The sequence below is a fragment of the Tachyglossus aculeatus genome, chromosome 7 (genome assembly GCF_015852505.1).
Source record: "Tachyglossus aculeatus isolate mTacAcu1 chromosome 7, mTacAcu1.pri, whole genome shotgun sequence".
Classification (NCBI taxonomy): Eukaryota; Metazoa; Chordata; class Mammalia; order Monotremata; family Tachyglossidae; genus Tachyglossus; species Tachyglossus aculeatus.
Window position 1 is genome coordinate 36183048 of NC_052072.1, and position 8407 is coordinate 36191454.

Below are 8407 nucleotides of genomic sequence, written 5' to 3' on the forward strand. Positions count from 1 at the left end.
AATAAAATAAATAAATTAAATAGAGTAATAATAATGCAATAATAAGTAATAATAGTCACTTTTAGCCCCAACTTAACTGCCTCTTTCATCATCATCATCAATCGTATTTATTGAGCGCTTACTGTGTGCAGAGCACTGTACTAAGCACTTGGGAAGTACAAGTTGGCAACTTATAGAGGCAGTCCCTACCCAACAGTGGGCTCACAGTCTAGAAGGGGGAGACAGAGAACAAAACAAAACATATTAAGAAAATAAAATAAATAGAATAAATATGTACAAATAAAATAAATAAATTAATTAAATAAATAGAGTAATAATAATGTAATAATACTCACTTTTAGCCCCAACTTAACTGCCTCTTTCACACAGAGATCAGGTCATTGAGTCACCGGACCAGTCAGCCAGCATCATTATCAACTCATCTGAATGATGCTTTTGACTTTCACGGTCCCTAAGCTATTCCTCCGGGCCACTGCTGGCTTGGGCAGTGTGAAAGCCTGCCAACACCCTGAACTTGTCCCACGGTTTTTTGGGCTTCCTCTACTGGCAGAGTTGGCAAGGAACTTGGGCCAAAACTTTTAAGCGATTTTAGATTTCTGTCCAACCACAACCTTTATAAAATTTGTAACAAGCAAATTGCCAGTTCTCGGGGTGCACCTGGAGAGTTTCCAGTTCTCTACCAGTCTCAACTATGGGAGGGAGACTCAAGCAGAGGCCTACCCATTCCATTCCTAGCTTGGCCAGTGGCTAGCGAGTGGAAGGCAATCTGCTACAAGTCAAAACCCACCTGTTCTGGGCAGCAATCAATCGTATTTATTGAGCGCTTACTGTGTGCAGAGCACTGGACTAAGCGCTTGGGAAGTACAAGTTGGCAACATAGAGACAGTCCCTACCCAACAGTGGGCTCACGGTCTAGAACGGGGAGACAGAGAACAAAACAAAACGTATTAACAAAATAAAATAAGTAGAATAGATATGTACAAGTAAAATAAATAAATAAATAGAGTAAGCAGCGATACGGGAGAGAGTCAAGGGTGGATACTCAAGTGTACTGCACGGAAGGAGGCAATGGTAAACTACTTCCATATTTTTTACCAAGGAAACTCTGTGGATCCACTACCAGAATGATTGCAGATGGAGTTGGGGCGTTTTGGGAGAGATGAGTCCATGGCGTCGCCATGGGTCGGAGATGACTTGACTGCAAAAGACAAGACAAATCGCCAGTGTATTTTTAAAATGTAACAAGCAGGAAAACCTTTGTCTCCAAAATCTAACCACTGGGTCCTCATTATTATTTTTAATATTGAAGTTGCTACTACCATTAAGCATACAATGGTTATACATTTGTAAAGCCTAAATGCTTTAGAAACAGCTTGGTCTAGTGGAAAGAGTACAGGCCTGGGAGCCAAAGGACCTGGGTTCTAATTCTGACTCTGCCATTTGTCTGTGTGACCTCGGGCAAGTCACAACTTCTCTATACCTCAGTTACCCCATCTGCAAAATGGAGATTCGATGCCTGTTCATCCTCTTAGACTGTGAGCTCTATGTGGGATCTGATAATCTTGTAACTTCCCCAATACTTAGTGCAGTGCTTGGCACATAGTTACTGCTTAACAAATACCACAATTATTATGCAGTGTGCAAAGCAATATTCTAAGCCCTAAGATCTTTTATGAAAATCAATTAAGAAATGGTCCTAGGTCCTCTTAAAATCCTCACCTACTCGAACAAGTCTTCCCTCACTCACCAGTAACCTGAAACCTGAATTTCATCAACTCTTCAGTTACCTCTTACAATTATGAATTTATTTATTCATGCCCATTTTCAGCACTATTGTGTCTATATATATAACAACATTCCTTTTAATTCCTTCTGATTTCACAGCTTGTAAATATTTCTATATCTTTCTTCCCCATTAGAATGTAAGCTCCAGGTAGACAAGGAACTTGCCTAGTGGTCTGTTATACTTCCCAAACAGTACAGTTTCTTCCAACACCATGTTGCACTGTATTTAGCATGTTGTCAGAAGAATGTTCCCTAATTCTGTCATCATGTTATCTTTAAAACGAGTGGTGAAAACACATTTTGGCAGAAAAATGCGGATAAGGTCTTGACAAATCAAAAAATACTTCAAAATAATAGAGTGTCTTTCCTCCCCAGAAGTGTGAAGGACTGTTGCATTCTATTTCTTCAGGACTGCTAGGTCTTAGAACTCTATTTTCACATATGTTGTTTCAGACTAATTTAAATGGCTTTCATACATACTTTCGAACCCCTCAGTAGAGCTACAGAGATTTTCTACCTTTGTTTTTACTTTTTCCTCACTCTTAACCAGAATCACAATTCAGCTTTCAATTTCTTGGTTTTATTTCTAGGCCAAAGCGAATCACTGCTTTCACCTCTCAGGGTTTTTAAAAATACAGTTTGGCACACAGTACCCTCCAGAATGGCTAATTTTCAGCCTCACTCTTTTCAGCTCGTACTACTGAACATATTATAAAAAGCCCAAAGTAATCGGTTGGATTATACCACTGGCTCCTTAATTATTGTATCCATCTGTTTTCTCCATATTTGTAACAGAGACTTTTTCAATTCCATGCAACTAATAAAATGAACTAGCTTTAAATATCTCAATCCATTCTGTATTATTTTATTAACTGAGATAGTGCCACTTGTCTGCTGTGTGACCTTGGGCAAGACACTTCACTTCTCTGGGCCTCAGTTATCTCATCTGTAAAACGGGGATTGAAACTGTGAACCCCACGTGGGACAAGGACTGTTCAAGCTTTGCTTGTATCCACCCCAGTGCTTAGTACAGTGCTTGGCACATAGTAAGCACTTAAATACCACGATTATCATTATTCAAATCATAAACCATAAAATATTGGCATCTCACTGTGGTTTGGATTATTAGAAAATTGAGCTTCCTAAAAGCAGAGATCTTTCAGAGCTGATACCCTGCAATATGTAGATTCACTAAAAACTCTGATGCCTGCAGACCCATTTGACATGTGTGTATAGACACACACACACACAAAACACGAGTTTATTTCTGTGAAAATGTATTATTTCTTTCTTCCTAAAATTAAGTGGTTAGAGAGAGAAGGGAGAGCTCCGGATTCTCTGAACAGTATCTTAATTAAAGATCACAAATCCGTCACTTGGGAGCTTTAAATCGCCACTTGAAAAATGGAGGACTAATGTATTACCTGAAGTTGTGATCAAGTCAGACTGGTGCTCCCGGAGCCTGAGAAGACCTTGTGATGCTTGGGCGTTTCTTATCAGCAGCATCCCAGCTCCGTGCGGTTCACAGACATTCCTCGACTTTTTCCCTCCACTCCGGTTGACTTTGGGCAGCAACTTCCTTGATGTAGCTCAGACCCTGGTGGGAAGGTGCCTTGGAGGAAGTAAAGGAACGTTTGTTCCTCAAATCCACTTTGCTAACTAACAAGGATTAGTGTTCAAACATTTGTTTGGTGGCAGAAATGTACTTTACACTTTTTTATTTTGATGGGATGTGTTAAGCACTTACTCTCTGCCAGGCACCGTACCAAGTGCTGGGAAAATTACAAGATAATCGAGTTGGATACAGTCACTGTCCCACATGGGGCTCACGGCCTTAACCCCCACTCTACAGATGAGTTACCTGAGGTGCAAAAGTTAAATGATATGCCCAAGGTCACATAGCAAACAAATGGTGGGGCTGGCATTAGAACCCAGGTCTTTTCATTCCCAGATCCAGGGTCTTTCCAATAGACTCTGCTGCTTCTCCTAACAAGTGGCGGAGCCGAGATTAGACTCCAGGTCTTTCTGAATCCCAGGCTTATGCTCTAATCAGTAGGCTATGATGCTTCTCACAGTTAAATAATAATAATTTTGGTATTTGTTAAGCACTTACTATGTGCAAAGCACTGTTCTAAGAGCTGGGGAGGATACAAAGTGATCAGGTTGTCCCACGTGGGGCTCACAATCTTAATCCCCATTTTACAGATGAGGTAACTGAGGCACAGAGAAGTTAAGTGACTTGCCCCAAAGTCACACAGCTGACAAGCGGCGGAGCTGGGATTTGAATCCATGACCAAGAAAGACAGAAGGCCATACTACGAGGGGAAAAGAAACTAAGGTTAACCCAATTATCTAATACTGCTATTGTGTTCTTACCTAATCCCAAAGTTATGGAAAAATAGTGTTGAGGTGCTCACCCTATGTGCAGAAACACACACATGTACACAGCCATTTCTTCTGACAACGACATGCATTATTGCTAAAAATATTCCCTGAATCTGTAATTGCATTCTATCCAAAATGCATAGGGAAAACACACATTCTGGAAAAAGTAACGTATTAAAAACCCTGGGTGGATCTAAATCAGCAGGACTTCCTGACATGCTCTAGGAATTGGTGGAGGCCTTTGCAGAGCTAATAGATGGTATTTTGAAAATTCATGGGGAAGAGACAATGTCCCTCTGCCCATATTTAAAGAAGGGAAAAAGGATGATCCTGGTAATTCCATACTTGTCAATTAACATCAAAACCTGGGGTGAGATTACAAAAAAGGATCCGATAGTCAATTTGCAACTCCTGAAAGACCATAGACCGTGAGCCTACTGTTGGGTAGGGACTGTCTCTATATGTTGCCAATTTGTACTTCCCAAGCGCTTAGTACAGTGCTCTGCACACAGTAAGGCTCAATAAATGCGATTGATGATGACAAAGCCACCAATCATCCCCACAAAAGATCATCTTTTTCTCTGAGTGATAGACTACATAAACAAAGAAGAAAGAGCTATCTTTCTAAATCACAATAGAAATAGTGCCAGGTGTATGTATTTCAGAAGCAATGATGTGTTGAAGTTTTTTTTTTCCTCTTTCCTTAACCCTGGATTTAAAAATAAATAAATAAATAAAGCCAAACAAATTCTAGTAAGTGCCTGAGTTTCTCTAAATAGGATTGCTCTTTCTGAGGAATTACGTATGGATCTGAGCCAATGAGTTCAGTCAGGTGATCTCAGCCAGAAGGATTCAGAAGTCATCAGATATTCATTACAGGATGGCTATTGGGTTAAGGAAGTTAAATAGTTAAGGAAGCTTGCCAGCAGAACAGCTTGGAAAGGTACAGCTTCAGTCAAACTGCCTTGGGAAAGTTGTTCCTTTGTCAGTAATGCTCAGGGATTGGCAAAGAATGGGCAGAGGACTGTAGGTGGGAATCTCAACAAAGGAGAGCAAGAAAAAGAGTACTGAGTTAGGGAAGTAGCAATTATTTGTGCCACTAACTGCCAGGTGCTGAAAGCGGAAAGCAGTGTTCACATCAAACTTATTTAGAGAGGAAACTGCCACTGGAATGTGGGCTGTCAGTGAACATTTGGCTGGAGTCCAAGGTCCTAGTCTACTTTTAAAGACTATGGCAGTGACTGAGTTCTTTCTCACCTGCAGATATGTTTTCTTTTGACTATTACCCCTCATTTACATACATTCATCCGCGCACTTATCGTGTCTTGCCTTGAGTACTCCATCAGCCTCCTCACTGACCTCCATGTCTCCAATCTCTCCTCTTTCCAGTCCACACTCCACACTGCGTCATTTTTCTAAAAAAACAAAATTCAGTCTACATCCCTCTCCTCCTCAAAAGCCTCCAATGGTTGCCCATCCACCTCCACAGCAAACAGAAACTCCTTACTGTAAGCTGTAAGCTCTTTGTGGGAACGTGTCTAACTGCTCTGTTCATTCATTCATTCATTCAATCGTATTTATTAAGCGCTTACTGTGTGCAGAACACTGTACTAAGCGCTTGGGAAGTACAAGTTGGCAACATATAGAGACGGTCCCTACCCAACAGTGTGCTCCAGGCTAGGAAATCCCTTCTAGACTGTGAAGTACTGCAATACCAGGCCGATGCATGGAGGGGACAGAGCAAGCTCCCACCCCACCTCCTTTCTCCAAAAAGCTGCTTAACACAGCGTCTTCACATCGAAGACATATCAGATATTAAACTGATAAGACCAGAAACTACACATGCTCTGTTGAATTGCACTCTGCCAAGGGATCAGTATCATGCTGTGCACACAGTAAGCGCTCAATGAATACCCCTGATTGATTTAAAGCACTCCATCAACTCTCCCCCTTGTCCAAGTCTTCCCTCTGGCTTAGAACTCTTTCCCTCCATTATTGAGCCGGTTTTCCAACCTTTCTATTTTTTCAGTTTCCATTCAGTACTGTCATAGTACAATCACACACATGCCACACCATGTTTTGATGGTATTGTTTTTAAACTAAGGAATAACATGGTGATTTTCTTTATACAGTTAATTCAAATGACCTCGAGAGAGTCAAGCTTAATGGCGTATAGACATTTGTTGTAATCTTTCAGGGTCAAGGCTTTTGGCACTTTAAATCTGTCTTGAAGGTAATATAAGAGGCTTGAATATTTGTATATGTTGTGTGTTTTGAACTTGATGGTTACTGTATAGAGACTGTGTTAATGACAGTCAACTTTGGCTAAATTCCCGCCTAAGTCTTGGGTCTGTACTAGTAACTGGGGGATTCCACACATGTTCATTCATTCATTCAAAAGATTTATTGAGCGCTTGCTGTGTGCAGAGCACTGTACTAAGCGCTTGGGAAGTACAAGTTGGCAATGTATAGAGAAGGTCCCTACCCAACAGCGGGCTCACAGTCTAGATGTGATTAGGAAAAGCAATATCTCTGGATATGGGGAGCTGACCAAAGCCAAACCTTCAGCTTAAGTACACTGGAACAGCTGGGGTATCAATCGTATTTATTGAGCGCTTACTGTGTGCAGAACACTGTACTAAGCGCTTGGGAAGTACAAGCTGGCAACATATAGAGACGGTCCCTACCCAACTGCTGACTTCCACCCCGGATTTTAAATCCCCACTTATGGATTTCCTGAGGGTATAGCAAATGGGAACCCTACTACTGAGGGGATTGATCCCAAGTGATCAGTCTGTTGGAAGCATTCATTGCGTGCCTGCTGAATACAGAACACTGGACTAAGCCCTTGGGAGAGTATAGTAGCTGCCCACAAAGGAGCTTACAAAGTAATGGGGAGTCTCCACTTAGCGGTTCATCTCTGGAGATTCTATTTTGTGATCCTAGGGTAATAGCTTGAGTTCTCTGTGGTGTCTGTGAGTGGTGGGCATAATACTAGAGACAGCAGGAACCAGAAATCCGGGGCCTATGTGACCAGTCCTGGCTCAGGGCCAGCCCATGGTTCTGGCTTCCTGTCAGCAGTGAACTAAATCCCTCATCAGAATGTTCTAGACATGATTGAGCCCGTTGTTGGGTAGGGATTGTCTTTATTTGTTGCCAAATTGTATTTTCCAAGCATTTAGTACAGTGCTTTGCACATTAAGCGCTCAAAAAATACGACTGATTGAACGAATGCTAGACTGAAAGTTAGTTGAGGGCAGGGATCATGTCCTCCTCTTTATAATAATAATCACGAAGGTACTTGTTAAGTGCTTACTATGTGCAAAGCACTGTTCTAAGTGCTGGGGGAATACAAGGTGATCAGGTTGTCCCACGTGGGGCTCACAATCTTAATCCCCATTTTACAGATGAGATAACTCAGGCACAGAAAAGTTAAGTGACTTGCCCAAAGGCACACGGCTGATAAGTGGTGGAGCCAGAATTAGAACTCATGACCTCTGACTCCCAAGCCCGTGCTCTTTCCACTGAGCCATGCTGCTTATCTATCCTCCCCCTTGTTCTCCTCCTCCTCTGAAAAGTGGATGTTTGTATTATGTGAAATGAATAGAAGTTGTGTAGATGAGGTAGACATGTGTATAATTCATTCAATCGTATTTATTGAGCACTTACTCTGTGCAGAGCACTGTGTATAATGCCAATCTATGTGGAGATAATCAATTTCTACCTACTTTAAAACAAAGAACACCAGGTCAACCAAACCAAACTAGACAGAGGCTTGAGTAACTCTCTGATTTATTTGGATAGGATAGATGCCAATTCAGATTATTCCAATTTAGAGATAGTTTGGAGAAGCAGCGTGGCTCAGTGGAAAGAGCATGGGCTTTGGAGTCAGAGGTCATGGGTTCAAATCCCGGCACCACCAATTGTCAGCTGTGTGACTTTGGGCAAGTCACTTAAATTCTCTGTGCCTCAGTTACCTCATCTGTAAAATGGGGATGAAGACTGTGAGCCCCCCGTGGGACAACCTCATCACCTTGTAACCTCCCTCAGCACTTAGAACAGTGCTTTGTACATAGTAAGCGCTTAATAAATGCCATCATTTATGAAAGAAATGATGCATTTATTAAATAAATGTGCCCTTTATTATTTAAAGAGCACAGACCTGGAAATCAGAGGACTTGGATTCTAATCCTGGCTCTGCCACTTGCCTGCTGTGACCTTGGGCAAGTCATAATTT

General features: G+C 41.6%; 2 non-coding genes across 2 annotated transcripts; one reads left to right on the forward strand and one right to left on the reverse strand.

Annotated features, from left to right (window-relative positions):
* Nucleotides 1-640: 640 nt before the first annotated feature.
* Nucleotides 641-777, forward strand: LOC119931190. The gene has a single exon (XR_005452046.1). It is a non-coding gene; the product is annotated as a small nucleolar RNA SNORA7 (small nucleolar RNA).
* A 5073-nt stretch (nt 778-5850) lies between these two features.
* LOC119931090 lies at nt 5851-6044 on the reverse strand. The gene has a single exon (XR_005451954.1). It is a non-coding gene; the product is annotated as a U2 spliceosomal RNA (small nuclear RNA).
* Between the last annotated feature and the right edge of the window lie 2363 nt (nt 6045-8407).